This window comes from Bos grunniens, chromosome 4, assembly GCF_055505025.1.
Source record: "Bos grunniens cultivar Pamir isolate PY7600 chromosome 4, Bosgru_T2T1.0, whole genome shotgun sequence".
Taxonomy (NCBI): Eukaryota; Metazoa; Chordata; class Mammalia; order Artiodactyla; family Bovidae; genus Bos; species Bos grunniens.
This window is the reverse complement of record NC_141168.1, coordinates 58,842,571-58,854,044: the sequence shown is the minus strand read 5'-3', so window position 1 is coordinate 58,854,044 and position 11,474 is coordinate 58,842,571. Positions and strand designations below refer to the sequence as shown.

The window sequence follows — 11,474 nt, the reverse complement described above, 5'->3', positions numbered from 1 at the left end:
TGGTTATTATGTATTTGGATGTTTATTTGAAGAGCCATATTGAGACAACTCTCATCTTGATGAGAAAACAGTTAAAATTTTTTTCTTACCTGTTCTTAAACTTTTTATCATGATAATTTTCAAACATTTACAAAAGTGCAATTCCCATATACCCATCACTCAGCTTAAAAAAATGTTTAATATAGAGTCAATCTTGTTTTACTAAAAACCCTCAAATACAAATAGCCCCCCTTTGATTATTTTAACAAAACCCCAATTCATTTCATTTTACCTGAAAATATTATAGATTGCCGTGTAAGTAAATCTCAATATAATCTCAATGTACCATAGAGAACCAATTATAAACTCCATTATTTATTCATTCAACAAAATTTTGTACATTTCAAGGCACTAGAGAAGGAAGATATCACATCACATGTTACTTTATGAAGTTCTAAGATTTGGGCCTTTAGATGCCTCAAAAATAGCTTAAGACCAAAAGTTAGGATTATTCCTCGATTTCTTACCTTCTCTCTGCAACTCCACCTTCCTATTAAATCTATGTGAAAGTCCAATCAGCTGCATTTCCAAAATATATACCAAATTTCTCCTTGTCTCTTCATTTCAGTTGCTGTTACCTTAACTGTAGCCACCGCTGGCTTTCTGCTGCACTCTGAAGAGTCTTTCAACTGGTTTACACGTTTCCACTCTTGTCTCTCTATATTCCGTTACCTGCTCAGGGAGATATGAATAGAAACATTAAAGACAACATAAATGCCCATCAGCCAAAGGATGAATAAATTGCAGTATTTTAATATAAGAGAATACTAACAATTGTAAATATAAATGAATAAGAAGAACTCTATGTGAATGAGCAAATCTCAAAAAAAATATAACAGAGGGGAAAAAGAGCAAGTCATAGAATTGATACAGTATGGTGCCATTCATGTAAAGTTTGAAAACATGCAAAGCCAATTACACATTAAGTTTTTTAAAAAACCAAGGCAGTGTTATACATACTGTTTATGGATATGTATGAGTGTGTGTGTGTGTGTGTGGTAAAAGCACAAAACATGCATGAGAATTGTAAACATAAAATTCAGAATAGGAGTTACCTTTAAAGAGAAAGGGGATTAGGTTCAAAAGGGGGGGATTTCAACAGAGTCTGATTTCTTGAGATATTCATTCTCTTGTTATCCATACATTCTTGGATACCTGAAATATTTTATAATTAAAAATAAATCAAGGTCACATAAAATTCTCCAGTGACTTTTCACTGTTCTTTAAATGAAATTCTAACCTCTTACCAAGGTACAACAACAGGTCCTGTACAATCTGACCCCTTATTGCCTTCCCAACCACCTCTCTTCCCATCTCCCTATCAAGCACCACATTTTGACCTCAGTAAATTCGTTTCCTTGAAGAAGTTAAACTTTGTTCTGACCTTAGGACCTTTGGCACTAGCTTTGCCTCTACACTTAGAACATTCTCCTGTATATACCCATTTGGCTTCTCTTTATTCAAGTCTCCACTCAAGCAAACCTTTGTTTGACCATCCTACTTAAAATAGTCCCCACCTATTTTGTTTTTCTCTACACATCACCCTTTCATTCCCTTAACAGCACTCATTACCCTTCACAGTCTCTTGTTTATATATTTATTGAATGACTTCTACTGGAATGTAAGCTCCTTCGCTGTCTTTCTTACTGCTAGATCCCTGGCAACTACAACAGTGCCTCATGCAAAGGAAGCACTTGATACATTTTTGTTTAATGAGCAAATTCATGCTTATTCTGAATAACCAGACAAATTTCCCTAGCCTTCTGCTTGTAAAGTAATAGAGCCTAGAAACTACTTTTTGTTTGTTTGTTTCTTTTCCAGCTGTTATAGGTTTTCTTTACTACAATTTGCATCAAAGGGTAATAAATCAAATTTTGTATTTTGATGATAGGCATTGGTATCAGCTCCTTTTCACTGTTCCTAATGTTGACTATAAGCTTGGGTGATGTAGTAAGTCCATATGTACTTTGATGTACTGTCATGTATCAACTGCTGAGTAATGTTGCTTTCTTTATCTTATATTTTCTCTACAACGCTAACCTGGAAATATATGTTGAAACCATCAGTTCCTTCCTAGAATGGAAGAGCAATCTCAAGGGCATTTTGCCATGTTTCTATTTGTCATAAGTAGAATTAGGAATAATTATTGATATTGTAGAATGTTTTTAAAACACACGCTCCTTAGTGAATTCATCTTTGGCCTTTTATAAACAATGGAGATTCTTTTGTCAGGAGTGTCCCCTTGATTAGCACTGATTTCTCTAAGGAGTGTCTCTGCCCTATGGAGGCTACACTGAGATAACAGTCTTGGGATGCATAGCTCACTTAATTAATTTTCCTCTGGAAGTTACTTCAAATATTCAGTTTTCTAGAAATATTTTTTCTTTTTTGCATTTGAAATCTATGCTGCACAATTTTTGACTTCATCACTTAATTCAACAGTAATTCAAAAAGTCTTCCAAGGTTGATAGGTTTAATCTTTGGGTTAAAGATAAACATATATGCTTTTCTTCTTTCTGGCTGGGTCTAGTTCTCCAGCTAAGAAACAGAGCATATGTCTTACATTAGAGAATCTTATCAGGCTCAGAAGATGTATTCCCGTTTCCTGTTCATACCACGCTTACATGCTGTGGAGCTAAATTATAATCATAGCTGCTATGCTATTTTTAAAATGCAGTTTCAGTTTGAGCTCCTGGCTCCGTTTTAGAACCATGACCATACTGCCACTGTCTCCTTACAGGAGCTATTTTAGAGTATCTATGTGGTTGAAATAAGAAATATGCTAACATCCTCCTGGAAACCAATGAATCTTTCTACCTTGTTGGGAAGTAGAGTTGATAAGTGGGATGTACAAAAAGTTTCTTTGAAAATTGAATAAGGGGATTTGATGTCTAAGTTGCATTTACTTGTTTAACAGAGAGAGGTGGGGGAAAAGTTGATCTGACAAGCCTATGAGAAAACAACTATCTTGCTTTAGCATTATACAAAAACCTCAATATATCCTTAAAACTAAATAAAAGCAGAGATTTGGCATTTATCTGTGACCTAGTTAATCTGGGGGATAAAGTTACCTTGCAAAGTGAAGTCTGCTTATTTATTGTTGGTGGGAGTTGATACTGGCCAGTTTTTGTGGGCTTGTTTGAAATATCTGACTTGCTGCTTACAACTACTAAATTATCTAGATAATTCTGTGCTGTGTATGTTCAACCATATCCTATTATTAGTCTTCATATGTAAAAGTTTAGATGAGTCTTCCTCCCAGTTTCATAATTCAAGAAAGAGACTTGCATTTTAATTTGTTTCCATTTGACAGAAATATTTATCACTTAGAGTATAAACGGGCACAGATTAAGGATGGGTCAGCAAGTCACAGAATAAATCTCTTTCAACTGTTCCCCTGGAGAAGAGTTCCTGAAGTAGTTCTTCATATGTTACAATTCTAACGTTCCTCATCAGAGCCCTAATTTTGGCATCAAGACGTTGGATCATTTGCGTTCAAACATCTGTTGTTTCTGGATGGCTTTAAAATTCCATTGCAAGTTCAAAAATGCTTAAATTGCAAAGCATGTCCTTATGAGAAGTATCTACTTGGTGGATGTTTGTCCTTCTCTCTCACGAATCTTCCAGGAACACTTCATTTAGGCCTATAATATCTGGTCTGTTTCTCTATGCTTAGCAGTAACATGAAGTGTTTCTTTTTCTCAGATCCCAGTTTCAAAGATTCAGCTTTGGGCATGGAATGCCTTTCCCTACTAAGTTTATTCTTTATGTGTTTGGAATGCACTGGAATCTATGTAAATACTTTTCAAAATCAGAACTTGCTATTTTCTTTCACTCTTGTACTTGCCATTGCCTGACTACTTCATACCAATTTCTATAGAACTTTGCAAGTTCTAGCAAGATTTTTTTGGAGAAAGATAATTGCAATCAGATAAAGGGCAAATGTAGTACAAACTTCTTTTTCAGAGAAATGGTTGCATTATGGCTTTCTTTTTTTTTTTTTTAAATCATTCCTTGAAACATCCCATCTAAGAGATAGGATTGCAAGTGGAAAATGAATTAGAAGAATAAATGTTCTACTGAAAAAATTGAGTTTTTGATGAACATGTATTGAAGAGGGTCAAGTTCTTACAACTCTCTCACCAAGCTACTGAACTCCCTAACTCTGCGTTCTTCCAAAATGTTTGAGAATATTTTAAAGTTAGGATGGATAGACATTTACAAAAAGTAGGATGGTTTTTTTTTTGGAGGGGGGGGGTTAAACTACTCCATTGCCAATTTGACTGGGATTTAAGATCATTTGAAAACTGTTAGAGTTTAGGCAACCCTTAAATAATGAGTCTTGGCATTCATTTCCTACATTCAGTCCTGGATCTAAAGAAAACAATTTGAGACATATTTTCTTTCGTATACAAACTTTGTGTTTTCTCTTTCAACTCGATAATGGTCATAAATTAATACAGAGTGTACTATCCTAAGAACTACAGTGTATTAAGTAAATGATTTATAGTAAAACAAAATAAACCATGGAAAGGTCTCAGCCCAAGGACCCTTCCATGTTAGTGGTTGATTCTCCAATTCTCAGCCTCTGTACTCTTCCCATAGTAGCAGCCACCGCTCCAGGATCACTCATTGACTACCATGTGGGTCATTAACTCTATTCTTTCCTTGGCCTCTTGACTTCTTTATCTCCAGATGCACAAAACAAGTTTCAAATCCAGCCCGGCCATTGACTTTCTGGACTTTTACCCTCTCAGTCTTAGCTCTGCTTTTCCACAGAAGTAATTGTGATGTTTGGAAGGCTGCCCATCTCAGAGTATGCTCTATGGTTTCCTCTTTTCTCCAACCTCTTAAAAAAAAAAAAAAAAGAACATCACACACAACTTAGGGATTTTCTCTCTTTAAAGAAATCATTACTACTCCTTATCCATTGCTCTGAAAGGGTACTATTAGGTTGTGTTCTATCCTTTACTGTTATCCTTGTGAACATTTGAAAAATCCTTGCTACTGGGGTCCAAGTTCCATGCTGGGCTGTTTTCATCTCTGTCAAGGATAGTCTAGCCCCCATCACTGAGAGCAGAAGGGTTGAGACACGAGGACGTGACCTGAGGCACACCTGTATTGGAGAGCTCTCTGCAAGACATGCCACTGCTGCTTGGATAATCTTTTGATGTTCATAATTTCTGGAGCATGAAGAGGGTCTCTACAGGAGAACCCAAGCAAATCTCTGATGCAAATTATTTATATTGATAACCCATGTTCATACAAACTAGTTGACAAAATCTAAGTGGCAGCCATTTCTGAACACTGCTTCTAAAGTTAATAATTGCCATTTTCAAATCCCAGTGACAAAACGCACGAACAGCCCCAGTCCAGGCAGCATCTGTGAGTCTGGGGTGTGCTCAGCAGCTGGGCAATGACCTGATGCAATGGCCTGGTGGCTGGAATTGTAGACATCCTGCTGGGCCTGTGAATCTGGGCCTGGCAACACTCTCTGGCAATGAAACTTTTCTAAATCATGGACCCTTTGGAGAATGTGAAGAAAGCTATTTATCATATGTGGCAGGAGAGAAAGAGAGAAAGAAAAGAGAGAAGAGAGAGAGAGAACAGACAGATACAGAAATTGAGAAAAAAGGGACAGAAGAGAAGGAAGAGAGGATTCAAAAAGCCAGCATGGGGGTAAGAACCAGAGAGAGGCAGTAAGATGCCAGGCTCTAGATTCAAACAGATTTGGTTTTAAATCTTCATTTTCAAGCTGTGTGATTCTGGGAAAGTTACTTATCTTCTCCATCTTAGTTTCTGTCTCTATAAAAAGGAGCAAAAAAGAACACCCATCTCAGATTTTTGTGAGGATCAAATGAGATAATGCATTTAAAAGCATGTAGCCCAGTGAATGGACTGCTTTAAAACTTTCTCACTTCACACTGTGTTGAAGACCCTTCCTCATATATGGTATTTGTGTTTATTTATTTACTTAGGTATCTGTTTATTAAAAAAGGGTATCACTAGAATCTAATGTATATGGGCCTATATGACATCTGGAGAGATTCTCATTGCTGTTTTTGCAGGGACAGTTAAAAATAAATGATGTTAGACGGCTTTTAGAGGGGATGACTGTGCCGTTTTTAAATATACTGATTCAATGGTTCAAATGCCTAAATTGGAGTCACAAGGCTTCTATTCATGCATTCTTTCACTTGACCAGGGTTCACTAGGGCCAAGCCAAGTGTCAAGTTAGGTAGGCCTCAGAGTGTATGGGGTGGATGAGGGGTCTGTAGTGGGGAACTATACAGAGGCTCTGTCCTGACTGAGTCCAGACATTTTCCTCCTTGCCCTACCCCTCTGATGGGCAGGAGAAAGTTTCTCCCATTGTACCAGAAGGCAATGCTAGGCCTTCCCAAGTTGTTACACAGTCAGAGGGGAAAGAGAGAGAAAGGTACCTCAAAGTAGATGATAGGCTTCATTTCTGTTCCCTCTGAACCCATTTTCACATCATTCTATTCTGACTCTGACTCACTGACTCATGCTGGCCAGAGCACGTTCCCACTTCAGTTCTCACATCTGTAAAATGGAATGGTGTTAATTTCCTTCCTTAGAGATAGTTACAACTTGAAAAATTAATAAGTTATACTTGGAAAGCATTTTAACCTCACAACTGAAAAGGAGAAAAGTTCAAGGTATAGTTTATATATTCATTGCATTTAATAAAATATTTCCTTGCAGATGATGTTCTTCAAGATAGGCATGGATAATTTCAATTTAATAATTCAACCCCAGGGACTTCCCTGGTGATCTAGTGGCTAAGACTCTGCACTCCCAGTGCTAGGGGCCCAGGTCGAATCCCTGGTCAGGGACCTAGTTCTCATATGGCACAACTAAGAGTTTGCATGCCACAACTCAGACCTGGCACAGCCAAATGAACAAACATTTTTTAAAAACTAAAAAAATTCAACCCAACTATATTTATTGAACACTAATTACAAAATCCCTGGGTCGGGAAGATCCCCTGGAGAAAAAAGTGGCAACCCACTCCAGTACTCTTGCCAGGAAAATCTCATGGACAGAGCAGACTGGTGGACTACAATCCACGTGGTTGCAGAGTCGGACACGACTAAAGTGACTGAACATGCAAAAAGATAGAAAAATGATTAAGATTCCATCTTTGCCCCTCAGTTGGTAAACTGAACTACTTTCTGATTTTCCTTGGGTACTTCCAAAGGGACCTATTTATCCAATTGCATATTAAAAATTAACCTTCGTATGACTAACTGGATCCTTACCTATTCTTCCATGTACACCCCACAAAGAGGTTAGAAAGAAATTCAATACTTTGCACCTGATGATTTTAATCTATTAAAACCTTCTGAAAACAAAGTATATACAAGAGGAAGGGTGTTTATTGATTCTATTTGCTAGCTAATAAGCAGGGTGAAACAGAAGAGGGAGAAAGGAATGTGCATGGAGAACTGTCTGTCCACACTTGGAGAGCTACTGTCATCAACAACAACTCAGTAATTTCTCACATTCTTCCTTCTCCTTGTCTATAGGCTTACCCCAGCCTTTGCTGGGATTTGAAGTCTATTCTATTATTTAAAGACTGAAATCAGGATATGAGAAAAACATGGGGCATCATGTTTACTTTCAGCCTCAGTCTGTGATAGGGTTTTAACTGTTTAACTAAAGATAGTCTCCAGTTTGATTTCACCAGCATATTCCAACATTTCACTAGCATACTCCATGTAAGGTTACAAACCTATTTTAGCTGGATCCATTTTCCTCTGGGCAGATAAAGCTAAGATTGAAATATCAGAAGCAGTTCAACCAATCATTATGTATAAACCTCAGCCCATTTATATAATGCAATCCTTCTGGTAGCAATGACACAAAAGATGCAAATAAAGAAGATTGCAAGCCTATCAAAGTCCCAAGTCATCTGTGGCAACAGGGCCACAGAACCTCTCCCTCCTTGAAAGTAAAATAGTTGCTCCAATGGTATACAAATGTATATAGTCTCTTTAGGAGGTAATTATAAATATCATGCTAGGAAGCTGAAGCACAGAAAGATTGAGTATTGTCGTTTAGAAGGTCATCCCACAAATCTCAGAAAAAGTAGTAAGTGTCCAGGCCTGGAATCCTTTATCCAGGCCATGAGATAGCACAGCCCATGTGAAAAAAGGACTGGCTAGTTTTCCAGCATAACATGGTATTTTATTTCACCATAGTAGACTGCTGGGAAATCTCTGGAGGCCCTGGCAGCTGCGTCTTGTCTTTAATATGAAGCCTGGGGGGAAGAGAAAGGGAGAGAGACTCATAATTCACAAGAGGCGCAGCCATAAGAAAGCCATTCTGAGCAACTGAATCAGACACAGAGGGGGAGCTGCTATTCCATTCCACAGTCAAGAATGCTTTTTGTCTTTCTTTCTCTCCTTATCGGCTGTGTCCTCATGAAAAGATCATTTATGGATGGTGGAATGAGTGCATCAGAGCCAGCTTCTGTTCTTTCCTTCTCTTCCCCCATTGCTGTGGTTCTGTAAAACAGCTTCTTTGTTAAAGACTGAAACAGCAGATGCAGCTCAGATATTATCGTAAATAATTGGGGAGGGAGTATTTTATCTTGAATTGGTCTAACACCATTTTTGTGTTGAAAGTAGTTCTATTTCTGATCCAAATATTCTAGAAAGTTGAGAGGCCTATAGAAAAGCAGTATTTTACATGTATCTCTTTAAAATGATGCAAAGTATGGGAAGAGCTAATAACGTCAATTAAGTAATACGTAGAATAAATGGACACAAAATGGCTTATGGGCTGGAATGAATTGGGAGTGGGGGCTTGTTGAAGAGGTAATAGAAAGTGTTAGATAAAGTATGAGTAAAGGCATAGGGCTGGGCATGGACTTAGTGAGTGTAAAAAGCAGGTGTAAAAAAAGACTTATTTATTAGTTACATAGAGTTAGAATTATTAACAGAAGGAAAAGCTGCTCAGGTTTTGAAGAAACTAAAAGTAAGTGTAATGTTTTAGAATGTTTCAATAATCAGTTGCTATCCATGTTCATATTTGTGAAAAAAAGTTTTAGATATAGATGACAAAAGGATTTATAATTTATATTTTGTAATCCCACTAGTCACAGAATAATGATGCAGAACATTGTGGTGCATTTTCTTTCAAAAACTTTTTTTTTCAAAGTTTAGATTCCCCAGGGGCAGATCCTAATATTAGAATTCAAGTGCAAGTAGTTTATTTAGGAGGCGATTCCAGAAAACACCATTAGGGGAGTGAAAGTAGTCAGATGGAAGGAAAAGAAGCCAAAAAAGGGGTATGTTCTCAGATGAATCAGTTGGAGTGCAGTCATGCTGGGGAACTCAGAGTTATTTCACTGAGGAATGAGGAAGCTGGAGTATTTATCCACTAACTCCTGTCAGTTGAGAGTTGATATGGGGGGCATTCGCTGTCCAAATGAGTCTCTCTGGGCCAGAAAAAGAATCCTAAGCAGAGAGTTGCAACTATTTGCAACCAAGAGCCCTCAATGTGTAGTGGGGAAATCGGTGCTATATAAGTAAACAGAAATTACATTTCTATTTATAAAAATAGCTTTCCATGATTAGGTATTACACTACATATTTTACTTGCATTAATTCATCTATTTCTCATAGAAGTACTACAAGGTAGGTGCTACTCTTACCCCCTGAGGCTTAGATACTGAGATTAAAGGCTCTAGAAGAAAATATGAGAGTCATACTCCCACAGATAAATACCTGAAGTCAAAGACATGATATACTTTCCAAAAGAGTTTTAATAACAACCTTATTCCCCTAGCTCCTCCCTCCTGCACATTTTCTCCTCTTTCTACCAACAAAGAGTTTTTTTCTTTGCAACTGTAAAAGTCTCTGTCTCTGAAAGAAACATTTATTTGAAAACAAAACCTTGAAACACAAAGGATCTTGAATGGATACCTGTCAGTTGTGTCTATGCAGCATCTCCTCCCCATCTTCCTCCAGTACTGTATATTATTTCATTTGGGAGCAATGATCCACCCCTTCTTGCAGATTTCATGGGTTGCCAAACCAGTCTTCAGCCTGCTGAACCTGAGATCCAGACTTGACCAACGTAGTTCCATCTACTTGGCCACAGGGATTGGCTAGAAATGTGTCTGTGCATCAAGCTGAGCCAATTAGAGTCTTTTCCCTGGGACTTTATATCAGTCTTGGGGAAAGAGGTTGTTATCATTAGACTGAGATGATACAACCAGTAATGGTCTGAATCATGCTTTTCTTCTTCCCCACAGCAAGGTAGGGCAAGCCCATCTGCAGTAAGAGATAACGTAAACAGAACAGAGAAGTGAAGCAAGTGGACAGAGAAAGAGAGAGAAACAGAGACAGAGATATAACTGCATTGCTAAGTCTCTGTAATCCTTTGAGGTCCACTCCTCCTGGACTTCCTTTCGCATGAACCAAATAAAAATAAACTGATAAATAGTAATCTTACTCCTTCCTTCCATCTTTCCTTTTTTCTTTCATCCTTGTTTATTTATTTGTTTGTTTGTAGCTGGTTTGACTTGGGTTTCTGTTTATTTTTTAAAGAAAATGATTTACTTATTTCTTTATTTTTGGCTGTGCTGGGTCTTTTTTTTACTGCATGGGCTCTCTCCAGTTGCAGAGAGTGAGGACTACTGTCTAGCTGTGGTGTGCAGGTTTCTCATTGTGGTGGTCTCTCTCTTGTTAGCGAGCACTGGGTTTAGGGCATGTGGGCCCTACCCAGGTTCTAGAGCATAGGCTGAGTAGTTGTGGCGCCCAGATTTAGTTGCTCCATGGCATGTGGGATCTTCCTGGATCAGGGATCAAACCAGTGTCTCCTGGACTGGCAGGCAGATTCTTTACCACTGAGTCACCAGGGAAGCCTGGGTTTCTGTTTCTTGCAACCAGATTGTTGACTAATTCAGGACAAAGTGCATTCTGACCATGAAGGATGTTTGTGGCCCTTAAGTTATATATTGGTGTAAGAGAGCAGGGGATGAAGAGAATCAAATTATGAGAGGACAGGCATGACCTTCTTTCATCCTTCATAACTTTATTTGCCTTCATAATTCTCAGGTCAATTTCAACTCTCTGAGGCATGAAGGAGGCCCCTGCCTTCGGGACATATTGAATTGCAATACCAGCATGAAGCCTGGTTTCCTATTGATTGCTGTCTTTGCCTGCAGCTACTGATGGCCTTCATCAGTAGAAAGCTAACTAATCGGACCCTCTGAATTTTCCTTCCTACTCTTGAAACTCAAGGACATGGAGAACTCTAGTTTTATGGGGCACAAACTGATGGTTCTGTGAGTTGTAACCATGGCTTAAGCAGACTTTGACTTGTCTGATCCTCTAGAGAGTTAGCAGATCTAATATCTCAACATACTTTTATTAATCTGGAAGCTTTGACATTCTTGAAAGAAT

General features: G+C 38.1%; 1 long non-coding RNA gene across 1 annotated transcript; it reads right to left on the bottom strand.

Annotated features, from left to right (window-relative positions):
• Nucleotides 1-331: 331 nt before the first annotated feature.
• Nucleotides 332-10,340, bottom strand: LOC147374219 (uncharacterized). Its single transcript, XR_015162533.1, has 3 exons — nt 9,990-10,340; nt 1,095-1,194; nt 332-711 (listed from the first exon to the last, which is right to left on the bottom strand). It is a non-coding gene; the product is annotated as an uncharacterized LOC147374219 (long non-coding RNA).
• Nucleotides 10,341-11,474: the final 1,134 nt, after the last annotated feature.